The sequence below is a fragment of the Emydura macquarii genome, unplaced genomic scaffold (assembly GCF_026122565.2).
Source record: "Emydura macquarii macquarii isolate MOO-44397 ecotype Brisbane River unplaced genomic scaffold, CSIRO-AGI_Emac_v2 contig_2473, whole genome shotgun sequence".
Lineage (NCBI taxonomy): Eukaryota > Metazoa > Chordata > Testudines > Chelidae > Emydura > Emydura macquarii.
In genome coordinates this window covers 10037460-10049778 of record NW_027132610.1, presented here as the reverse complement: position 1 = coordinate 10049778, position 12319 = coordinate 10037460, and the positions used below count along the sequence as shown (strand labels likewise).

The window sequence follows — 12319 nt, the reverse complement described above, 5'->3', positions numbered from 1 at the left end:
GTGGGTGCACAGGTGCAACAGGCAGGGTTTAGGAGTAGAGGGTGTGACAGGTTAGCCTTGTGCGTGTATAGGGGTGCAACAGGCAGGGAGTGTGGGTGAGTGGGGAGGAGAAGAGAGGGTGTGGGTGTGAACAGGCAGGCTGTGGGGGGACAGGCAGCAGGTGGGCCATGAGGGGACAGGAGAGATGTATTTGTCAGACATCAGAAATCACCATTTCAGCTTTTTAAACAAACAGCCCCACGACGGAGCTGGCAAAGCTGCCCCCGCCCCCGCCTCCGGTGTGGTGGGCGACGGACTGAGGGTGTCACGTGGCTTCCCCCCCCCCGTGCGATGGGTGGTGGCCAGAGGCGTGGGGGTATTTGTGGGGGCAGTAACGCTCCCCCCGCCCTGGGAGCAGGCTGGAGGTTGGGGGGGGGGCTCTATGGGGGCGATAACTTGCCCCTCCCCCTGGCTGGATGGGTGGCAGACAGAAGTTGGGTGTCTATGTGGGGGCCGGTCACGCTGCCCCCGCCCCCGCGGTGAGGCGGAGGAAGGGGGGAAGGGGGCTGGGTTCCGGCCCCCACCCCGGAGGGCAGGGGAGGCCAATAGGCCACCACCTCTCCCCGTCCCCACCCCGCAGCTTCTCTCGGGGGGAGGGGAGGAGAGGAGCTGCAGGCACCATGGCCGGCGGGCGTCGTCCCCCGCTTCCATGACAACGAGCCGCCGCGGCAGCGCGCACAGCACGGTCTAACGGAGCCGGCGGGCGGCGCCCACCGCACGCGGACACGCACCCAAGGGCAGGGGCGGAGGGAGGCGGTTCGCCCAGGTAACGGCAGGGGCTGGCCGGGTGGGGGCTGCTGCTTGGGGCGGGGGCGGGGAACAAACCCCGACAGGGGCCGCGGCGCGAGCGTTGGCTGTTGAACGTTCCTCTGTCCTGCCGCCGGCCGCGGGGGGGGGGTGCCACTGCCCACAAGCATGATGGGAGATGTAGTTTTCGGGCTCACGCGTTCTGTGGTACCCAGCGGAGGCGCGGGCGGGAGCGGACTACAAATCCCAGCGCGCTGCGTGGGGCCGGGGGCCGCAGGCTGGCTTTGCCTCGCATCTGAGCCTTTGCGGGAGATGGGGGTGGGGGGCTTGTTGGGGGGCTGGAGGTGGGTGGGTGCGGGGCCGGGGCCTGCGGCCGCTGCCTTAGCCTAGGCCCGTATAACGGTGCTGAGGTTGCTGCCCCGCCCCGCTCCTGGTCGGGGGATTGTTGTGGTGGGGCCTCAGCAGCATCTCGGGCTGGGCTTTGCGAGCGGAGAAACCCGCGTCCCCCGGGGCCAGGCAGGGGGCTGGGGAACCGCGGAGCCGCTCCCTGCCCCTCCGGGGGCGTGGGGCTGAGTGTTGTGCGAGGGGAGCTGGCGGGGGGTGGGGGCTGAATGCTGGGGAGGGGGAGCTGGCATAGCGGGGGGGGGGGGGGGCTGAGTGCTGGGGGCATATAATGAGGATGGAGAAGTGGGGAGGTGTGTAAGGGAGGGGGGTGGGGGGGCTGAGTGCTGTGCAAGGGGACACGCGGGAATGAAGGAGCTGTGTAAGAGAGGAATGAGGACCCTGGTGTGCCACTCATTACATTATTTATTGTATGATTTGCAATTCTAGTGCACCTCTCTCACACTGACCCTGGTGCATTAGACGCTTGTACACGTGCACACAACCGGTTTTACTTTTTCATATTTCCTTTTGTCTTCGAAATGCCCAGCTCTTCCGTCCTGATGACAAGGTCCCCCCCCTTCTGAGGTTGCAGATTTAGTGTATTCTACTTTTTGCTCTTTCAGCCTGTTCCTTTAGAAAAGACAGAATTTCCTGCCTCAAAGAGATTGAAAACACAATTGTCTATGATCAGTATAGTAACTGGAGATGGAAGGAAATGTGTTAGGTCATGCTTTGTCTGTCTTCTAGGGACTGTAGCCTGATTTTATGGTTATTAATTTATTGAATAGGGTAAGAGGTTTGCCAATTGCTCTAATTAAAGGATTATGAGGTTCGTATCCTTAATCAGGCTTCAGGTGAGTTTTATAAGGACCTCGGGTACAACACAGGAAAAATTCCAGTGATAACCAATATTTGTATAATTTTATAAATTTATTAAGATAACATCAGATAATAAACAAATGACTGATATAGAGACAATAAAATGAATAATCAAATGGATAATGGATTAATACAATCTTAAATATAAAGACTTATTTGATATATATATCTATGATATGCTTTAAACTAGTATACTTACATCCTTCCTGGACTTGGTTGAAAGAGATGTCTAATTTCTCAAGTTGGAGTTGAGTGGAATAAGCACTGCTTCTAAGCTGAGCTATAAGCTAAGACTAACATTACAACTTTAAGAATATAAAATAAAGAATGAATCTTAACACTAAATAAAACTTCAAGCAGGGGTAGCTGACAGTCGACTGCCCCGATGAGCTGGATTTGATCTTTCTTATACCCCCAAAAATATGGATCCTCCTTCCAGACCCATATTTGGCTTTTCCACCTCCAAACTTTTGGGGTACATATAATCTATTGGCTACTAGGTTTGTACGTATTATTGATGTATCCACATCCTTTTCCAAGTGGTCTTCTATCTCACCTTTGTTATTTCTAGCTTATTGTGGGTTCTGTGGTGTTCTTTTGTAAAGTTTCTTGGGCGTAACCGGGGACAGCCCCTTCCCCTTTTAATGTCCCTTGACTTGTCTAGGGTAAAGGTTATGACCATATATGTCTTATCCTGTTATACATTGATACTTATCTAAGCCAAAGGTTGAATATATATATATATATATATATATATATATATATATATATATATATATACTAAAGGTAGCTGTCATCCAGGATGTGGCCTGGAAGGTACTTTTGCATTACCGCTGAATAAAATATATAATTTTATTATTTAATCACACAATCATATCAAAATATATATGAAAAATATCTCTAATAATAATGCAAGCAAGCAGGCTAGTTCTATAGGCTACAGGACTAGTGCAGGATAGTTCCTTGCAGTGTATTCTTTAGTGCAGGGGTTCTCAAATTTTTGCTGGGATTCTCTTTGAAAACATTTCAGGCTGTGACTAACCCCACCCCCCCAAAAGTGATGTCCCTCCTCCATGCTATGCCACCCTTACCGGCATGCACAGAGGCTGACAGCTTGTGACCCCTCCATAATAACCTTGTGACCCCCTGAGGGGTCATTACCCCAGTCTGAAAACTCCTGCTTTAGTGGCTTGTGTCCTCTACTTTTAAATGTCTTAAAAGATAGACATTTGGTTTTAGTGGGAGAGGAAAAAAACATTTCTGATCTTAAGTGCACCCCATTTTCAGCCTTTTACTCTAGTTGTAGCAGATGCACAGAGAGCTTATTTGAGCACCCATGAGTGGTTTCTGATGTGTTGGAAGAAGAAGGATTGCTTGGCGAATATGCATGTGCTTTGGAAATTCTAGGAATTTCTTTCCCAAACATTCCTAAGATCTTCACAAATTGTAAACATTTATAATTTAATTACATTTGAAAAATTGTTATCTCTTGTTGTACATGCTCTCGATACATTTAGTGTGCTGCTCAGTAGGGAAAAGTTAAATATTTTCAGCTTATTTGTTTCATATGCCCAAATATATGATACATCATTCAGAGAAGAGAAAAATGCTATCCCTACCCAAAAGAGTTGGGGCTGGTCTGCACTAGAAAATTAGATTGACCCAGCAATGTTGCTCAGGGATGTGAAAAATCCACATCCCAGAGCAACGTAATAAAGTTGATCTAAGTCCTGTGTAGATAGTGCTAGGTTGACGGAAGAATTGACCTAATAGCTATCGCCACTTGGGGAGGTGGATTACCTACGCTGATGGGAGAACCCGTCCCATCAGTGTAGGTAGTGTCTACACTGATGTGCTACAGCGGCGTAGCTGCAGCAGCATTTCAAGTGGCAACAAGCCCTTTACAACCCACACTTAGGTCACATCTACACTACCACTTTTGTCGGTATAAATTATGTCACTCAGGGGTGTGAAAAAAACAAACCCCGAGCGACGTAAGTTATTCTCTGACAGAAGTGTTGGTGTGGCTAGTGCTGTATTGGCCTGTCTAGAGCTTCTCTAGTGTAGACATGGCCTAAGATGTGACACCATCAGTGAGGGTTACCACAGAAGGGAGAGGGATAGGATAAAGGAGGATGAGGGTTACAGCAATAGAATAATGTGGCTGTTTGCTATAAGACTTGTATACATCTTAGTGTTTTTCTTTTTTAATAGAAAAATAAGACAGCTCACATTAAAATCAATGAAAATAACTGACTCATTTATTGTAGACATTGCAGGAAAAGTGATATTTTTTTAAAGCACAACTTAAATGAGGAGAGGGTAGTGCCTAAGTAGACAAGAACAGGGAGGATGTTCCAGGTATAATGGGCAGCATGAATAAAGGCAGGAAAAGTGAATCAAAAGGGGATAAAGGCTGGTATCTTTCGCCTCTTTATCTTCTCAGCTATGCTGCTCTTGCTAATTGATGTTCCACTGAAAGGAAATAAAATGTTAGGATTCATGCTACTTGATGTTTATATACAGCAAGAGGACAGACTCATTCTACATGGAACTTTTGGCATCAGTAAAGCTTCTTATTTATAATCAGCTGCTAGCAAATATCTAGGCCTATTCAAGTCAGGCTTTCTAAGATTGGGAACTAAATGCTGCTTGATTCGCTCACACCCATAGTCCCACTCCCATCAGACCTCAGGGTATGTCTACACTACAACTCTACAGCGGCACCTACACTGCTGTAGCGTAGATACGTCTTACAATGATGTAAAGGGTTTTTCTGTCACTATAGTAAATCCACCCCCTCGAGAGGTGGTAGCAAGATTGATGGAAGAATTCTTCTGTTGATCTAGTAGTGTCTACACCTGAGCTCAGGTTGGCTTAACTATATCTTTCAGGGATGTGAATTTTTTGCACCCCTGGGTGATGTAAGTAGGCCAGCCTAAGGGCTGGTCTACACTACAAAGTTAGGTCAGCTTAAGTACATTGCACTCCCTGTGCAATTGTGATTAAGCTGACATAAGCCCTTGCGTAGACACCACTAAGGATATGTCTTCACTGATGGCGGCAAATTCGTCACTGTCAGATCTATCTATCAGGATCGATTGAGCGGTCAGTGAAGACCCGCTCAATCAATCTGGAAGTCGACACAATAAAACCACCCCCTCAAGTGGTGTAGCGCTGCGTTGAAAGGAACGCATTTCCCGTTGGTGCAGCGCAGTGAAAATGCCGCGTAGAAGAGGAGTTATGAAGTCGACAGAAGTTACACAAGCTACTCTGTGTAGTTTGCGTAACTCCCATCGACTGCCGTGGAATTTCCAGGTAAGTGTAGACCTGGCCTAAGTTGACAGAAGAATTCTGTCTCTCTTGGAGAGGTGGATTTACTACAGCAAGGGAAAAACCCCTTCCACTAAGCTACAGTGGTGCAGTTGCAGCATTGTAGTCTTTCTAGTGTAGAGACACTCTAAGTTTTTAGGAGTAGATCAGGCCATAGCATCTGCAATAACAGTCATAGCACCCTGATGATTGTCCTGAGCAGGCGACAGTGTTCTGTACGGACTTCAATGCCAATTGTCCTAGGATGTAGAACTTGTAATGAAGAGATCTGTTTGTTACACACAGACAAGATTAGTTTAAAATAGTATGAATAACTAAATATTGGATGAATGACCAGTTCTGAAAAATATTAGTGTTAAAAAAACCCTCTACTATTGGTACTGTGGAGAAATAAAATATGAAATTAAAAGGGTATAAAATGTGAACCTTCCAGCAGATTTGTAACAGGAGTCAGGCTGGCTGTAAATGGAAGTGGGTTGGTTGCTTTTCTCTGATAATGTTCTAATTAGTGTTACAATTAATGCTACTCTTGTTAAGGTTCTGTTAACATATCGTGTTTATATTTTAAAGAGTTTACAACTTTGAAGGGAAAGTGAGAAATAAGATGGTTATGTAGAAAGCCTTGAAATAATAGGTAGAAGGAGGGAGAGACATGTTCCATGTTGATCAAAAATGTTTTACTAAAGTGCTGGCCTTATACTCAAGAAGGGAAAGTTTAGTTGTAAGGAAAACTTTCAAAATGATATGAGCATTTTAATAATGAAACAGTAGCCAAGAGCAGTTGCTGAGGCACTGTTAATGGAAGAATTCAGAGACTAGACAACACATTTGGAGAAATAGCCTGTGCTTAGACACAAAGGATATGTCTACACAGCTCATGGTAGTGAGCCTCCCAGCCCAGGTCGACAGACTGAAATCTGGCCTACACTAAAAAGGTTAGGTCGACCCAGCTGTGTCGCTCAGAGGAGTTCATCATGAATCATGTTCTGCATTAGGACTTGCTATGATCTGGCAAATGTGCCAGTCCCGACACTGACAGCGCATTCCATGAGGATGTAGGCCTCCTCAGCAGCATTCCTGGCGCATGTCTCTATGCAGGAGATCTGCAGGGCTGCAACATGGTCATTGATTCATATGTTCACGGCACATCACCCAACAGGTCAGGGGCGATGCAGCATTCGGCAGAGCAGTGCTTCAATCAGCAATTCCGTGAGCTCTGACCCCTCCTCCTATGGTCAGCTTGGGAGTTACCTACTTGGAATCGACATGAGCAAGCACTTGAAGAAATAAAAACGGTTACCTATTTTTTGTAACTGTTGTTCTTCGATATGTGTTGCTCATGTCCATTCCAAGACTCACCTGCCTTCCCTTTTGTCAGCTGGCAAGAAGGAACTGAAGAGGCATTGGGTTGGCAGGGCCCTATGTATGGCGCCATGGAGGTGCGACTCCAGGGGGTGCCTGCACTGACCCAACAGGTACCACTAGGGGAAAAACTTTCCAACGACTGTGCACGCAGCGCACGCACACCTACTCGAAATGGACGTGAGCAACACATCTCGAAGAACAACAGTTACAAAAGGTAGGTAACCGTTTTCCCAATTTCTGCAACAAATGAGGCAGGAGTCCTACAGACATTAGCTTCCTTTGCTCCACAACCCTGATTTTTAAGACAGGGATCCTGTGGAAAACATAGGATGTGATCATGTAATTAAAGACTGTATCATGCATATACACAAAGGGGCTGGCATTTCCTAACTTTTGAATGCTTGACTTTACACACAAAAATCCTAAATTAAAACAATAAGGTGGTAACTTTCTAGTTTTTTAAAAAAGCAAACTGAAAAAACAGATAATTCATCATGTGGCATCATATTGACACCCCCCTAGTTCAACAGCAGAGATGGAACCTTTAGATCCACTGCCCAGTTGTCTGCCACTTGAGCTAATGAAGTAACTGATAGCGGTAATAGCTTGTCATCCTTTGTGAGTACCATGAGAGGGGGTGAGACTCACATTTTGCCAGTGGATTTCACAAGTATTTGCCGACAGCAGAGGAATGGTGAGACTCAGAAATTAATGGGTTCTTTTCTTGGCTGTGGAGGGAGTGTTCTCTGGTGGGCACAGACTCTTCTGCCCATTCTGTTCCCACTCCCCTCAGACCTGATCCCTTCTGCTCCATCCCCTCCAATCTGTCCCAGTCCTGTCTCTTCCCCACATTGGCTCCTTTTCCTAGTCCCGTTCTTCTTGCCTACACTATTCCAGTCCCCACTCTGCAGGATTCTCCCCAGTCCCAATCTTCTTGCCCACCACTACCAGTTCACTACTCTTGGCTCCTGGTCTGATCTGTCTCCTTGCTTCTTCACTTGCCGTCAGGCCTAGCCTCCCTGTCTGGGCTCCTCATCCAATCTCAGTCTATCCCCCCTCTTTGTTCCAGGCTTTGTTCCCGCAGGTCCCAGTTTCCTTGCCCCCAACTCCCAGTCACAGTTTCTCCTTTTCCTCCCCCTTGGTCTGGATTTAGTCCCCTCTGCATTCCAGTCAGGCAGCTGCTTCCTCATGCTGTGTTACTGTCAGTAGGAAGATCACTGAGAACACAGGAGAGACAAGCTTCTTGCTCTCAATTCCAATTACTGGTCACAACCTAGAGCAGCCTAAATCAACCATTACCAGGAAAGTCTGGCTTTGCACACTAAAGCTGCTACAGCAGCACAGCTATGGTACTGCAGCTGTGCCACTGTAGCATTGTAATGTAGATGCTTCCTCCATCAAAGCAGTTAGCTACCATCTCTCGGAGAGATGGATTAAGTTGATGGAAGAATTTTTCCATTGACCAGGCCATGTCTACATCTGGGAGTTCAGCTGACCTAACTACAGTGCACAAAGTTTTTCATAGCCCTGAGCGACATAGCTAGGTCAATCTAATTTTTAAGTGTAGGCCAGCCCTAGGCTGGATTGAACATGCTCATTTGCTCTGTGGGATGGTGCACGCAGACTGTGAGCACAATTAGAAGCTGTGAGGAGATGGAGCGTGCTCAGTGAAGACAGAACCTTTGGAGATTTTAGCTACTAAAATTGTCTTCACTAATCATGTGCAAAGTGCAGTTTTTTTTCTCCAAAGGTTTATAACTTGGCCACATTTGGGCAGATTTTCAAGGGGACAGCAAAGGCAGATCCCTAACACAAAGGCCAACACTCTACCCAATTTCAAGTCTCTGCTCCAAAGCATGGGGATTCTGGAACTGTTTGAAGAAAAGGTAATCAGAATTTTTTAACATGGGTAAAATACACGTTTCGCTAGCCTTGTTCTCTGAAATGACTGAACTGTTTTGATTGAAATAAAAAAAAAAAGTCAGTCTGAGGCAGACATCTATCATTAGAATTTCATCCCAAATGATCAAAGTTTGACAAAGTTATAAGCAGCTAAAAACAGGGTCTCATAATGAGAAGGGCATAATGGGCAATCTTAATTGATGGTGCTACCAGCCTGGCCTATAATTGTTCTCTGGTAGTAGCCAATATATATATGATATTTCAGCAAAGGCTAAAGCCTTTTATACTGTACACACTTGATGAGTTGTACACTGCTATTCCACAGAGGAGAAAAATTCTTTCCTGACCCCAGTTAGGGATCAGTTCAGCTTATGCTCTGATGAATGAAGATTGATATCTCTTGTGACCTGTTTAGCCTAGCTAGTGCAGGATTTTTAACAAGCAAACTTAGGGCCCATGTGTGGCAGCTATATTGACACTAATGTCTGTAAATGTCTCCTCTTGTCAATGATCCATGAACTAAGAAGTTTCTAAGGATTTCTTGACATGCTGGGAAGCTGTTTTACTCTATTGCAGGAAAGAGACACATGATGATTAGATGAGAAGCTGGTGTCAAATAATGTGCAAGTTGTTTTAAATTCACCTGGGAACATTGTTTTTGGCTGCTTTAAACAGAACTATTATATGGGTGGAAAAATAAACAGATAGGGGAGAAAGTATTTATGCATTTTCTTTATACTTCATGGCTGTTCTTGATTGCATCAAATGGTCTATTCTCCTTGATGGATTCAATGTATCATGATCTCTGCAGTTACATATAGAACAGTGGTTCTCAGGGAGTCTTGCAGTCCTCTGGGGAGCTGCGAGCAGGTTTCAGGGGGTCTGCCAATCAGGGTCCATGTTAAACTCCCCTAGGCCAAGGGCAGAAAGCCAAAACCGGAGCCGCGCTGTGGCAGGGCTGAAGCCAAGCCCAAGCAACTTAGCTTTGTGGGGCTCCCTGTGGCATGGAGCCACAGGCAGTTGCTCTGCTTGCTACCCCCTAAGGTTGGCCCTGGCTTTCATATGCAGAAAAACAGTTGCAGCACAGGTGGACCATGGCATTTTTATAGCATGTTGGGGGAGCCTCAAAAAGAAAAAAATTGAGAACCCCTGAGCAGAATACAGAAATAAAAGAGCAAAATATATAAAATGAGTGCTCTTCACAATTATGGAAAAAGTAAAATAAACTATGACAATCCAGATCAAATCAACTAAACTGGGATACAGAGAAGTAACAAAGCAAACAACTGTCATAAAAAAAAATTCCACCTTCTCCTGAAAAATAAAAGGGAAAAATAAAATAACTACAAATCCTCTATTAACATGAGCTATAGTAAGGCTAATGCAGCATAACCAGGGCCTTTAAAAACAAAGGCAAAAACAAAGAGGCTAAGTCCAGGGTAAGTTTAAAATACATTAAATATGCACAGTTTCATGGATAAGTTCAAAATACTCTTCCTCTTTATAATTGGTCCTGAGAGAATTGTTCAGAAGTCAAGAACGGTATTGATTAGCATTTGATGAGGAATATGCAGTCTCATTTGTGGTTGCTGGTCCAAATCTGGCTCAGGCAGAAGGCGGCTTAGTGGCGAACAAAATACTTTTGACTATGTCAATTTGTAGCGCACAGATGTCAACAAAAATAACTAACACTTGGCACGCTTACATTTTTTATTGGCTATCTCAGCAAAGAGACCATCAGTTATGGATGTGGAGAAGGATGTGATCTTGGGAGTGGATCTCCTGAGATGATGCTTCACATATTGGCAATCCAGATTTCCACTCTTTGGCTGTCTTTGTTTAGTGTATCAAAGCCTAGAATCCTGTGGGAAAAGCTCTGACTGTTGGCAGCACTTGGACGTCATCTCAAACTGGAACATTCTAAGCAAATTTATATAAGAAGGCATGGTTCCCACACCCCTTCAGCTGAAGCAGAAAGTTGGAACTCCCTCTGTTATTTGACTTTTTCACCTTCATTTATTTTTATTTATTGTTGTTTGTTCTCTGTAGTTATGCCTTGGAGCTAGTTTTCGTATAAATAACTAGGTGATAGTGATTGTTAAAAAATAAAACCCTATTATTGTTAACTTATTTATACGTAAGTTTGCAGGAGTTAAATGTGTGTCAGTTTTTTAGGTACCCTACCATCTGGTCCCTCTTTTTTTTGCTGCAGTGGCACATCAGGGAAAAAGATTGTATCTGAGGACTGCCCTTCTAGGGGGGGACAAGAGATTCATAATAGACTCCAACCCTGATACCTTTGATGCTTGTGTAAGGAACGCTATCCCACAAGACGTTCCGTCCATTCAAGCTCACTATATGGACCCTTTGGGACAGTGGATTTTGGCTCTAGTCCATGCAGATAGAAGCAGCTTAGAGTTTCCAGGGCAGGATTGGAAAGTCAGAACTGGCTTCAAGCCCTTCTTCGAAGGCCCTTCTCCTTAAGGCATATCCAGTTCTGGTTCCAAGAGAAGATCTGAGAACCCAATGGTAGCTTCAGACTCCACACTAAATCCACCTTCCTTGGCGTTGAGACCTCGAGAGACAAGGAATACATGGCACCATTGCTCCATGCAGTCCTGTTCCTGAGGATCAGGCAGGCAATTGGCACTGAAGGTTAAGGTGTAATTGTTTCATGCCAAGGTAGGAGGTTCTTGTTATCAGAAGTCTATCTCCTTGGTTCTAAAGATTAGGTCCATCTTTCCCAGTTCTTATTTATTCCCAGTTATTTATTCTCCTCAGTTCCAGTCCTGGAGAGGCTACAGATGAAAGACTCTCCTTTACTTTTCATTTCAGGCTTCATTATCTGTTTTGCTGAGCAGAAATCCCACATCACTCCACTTGCTAGGGTAATGTTAAGGGATCCCTTGGAACTGAGGATTTGGATCTGAAATTTCCTGACTGTTATTTGGTGCCATTGGGATAGAATGAGAGGCTCATTCTAGGGTCCTTTGGTTCCTTCGGCCTCCAACTAGATCTTCCTTGGTTTCACCTTCAGCACTCAGTACTGCAGTACATCCCTCTCAGTCAGGGTTTCAAACCCCACCTTCTGCAGCAGGACCATTTTGCACTCTTATCTGCCATGGGCCAACTGGCCTTCCTGGACATAACAGTCTTGGAGAATAGGAATGACAATCACTTTTTAATTTCCCCCTCAGTGTACCAACCTGCCAAATCCCTGTACTACTTCTTTGACTGAGATATGATTCAGATTCCACAACTGAGAAAGACGGTGTAGGCCATGGTCCCCAAACATTTTCTGTCACGCCCCTCCAATAGAATCTATCTGCGCCACCCCCCTCCCACCTCCGCAGGAGGTGCGGCCAGGAGTGGGGCTTGGGCTGGCAATTTGGAACCTTTCATGAGCACTGAAATTCATATTTGATGAAAACCCCAAAAGCAGACAAACATGGCTGCTGCTGGTTTGATTATCTGGAGGGGATGTTGGGAAACATTTGCCCAGCCACACCTTGTTGGGTGCACCATACAAATTAAAGAAATTGGATAGTATACAAAAGTATATTTGTCTTTATTTTTCTTTGTCCATATTTGCATAGGGAGTGTAAATGAGCTCTTTAGACATAGTGTAGCTGGGAACTACTGGGTTCGAAGTACCTTCAGGGTGACTTCT

The 12319-nt window shown here is 45.4% G+C and overlaps 1 protein-coding gene across 1 annotated transcript in view; it reads left to right on the top strand.

Moving 5' to 3' along the window:
• Positions 1–551: 551 nt before the first annotated feature.
• The window catches only part of KATNAL1 (katanin catalytic subunit A1 like 1), a 50688-nt gene continuing 38920 nt past the window's right edge, over positions 552–12319 (top strand). The window contains exon 1 of the mRNA XM_067562932.1: positions 552–805. The gene's annotated coding sequence lies outside the window, so the exon portion shown is untranslated. The remainder of the gene's footprint in view (positions 806–12319) is intronic.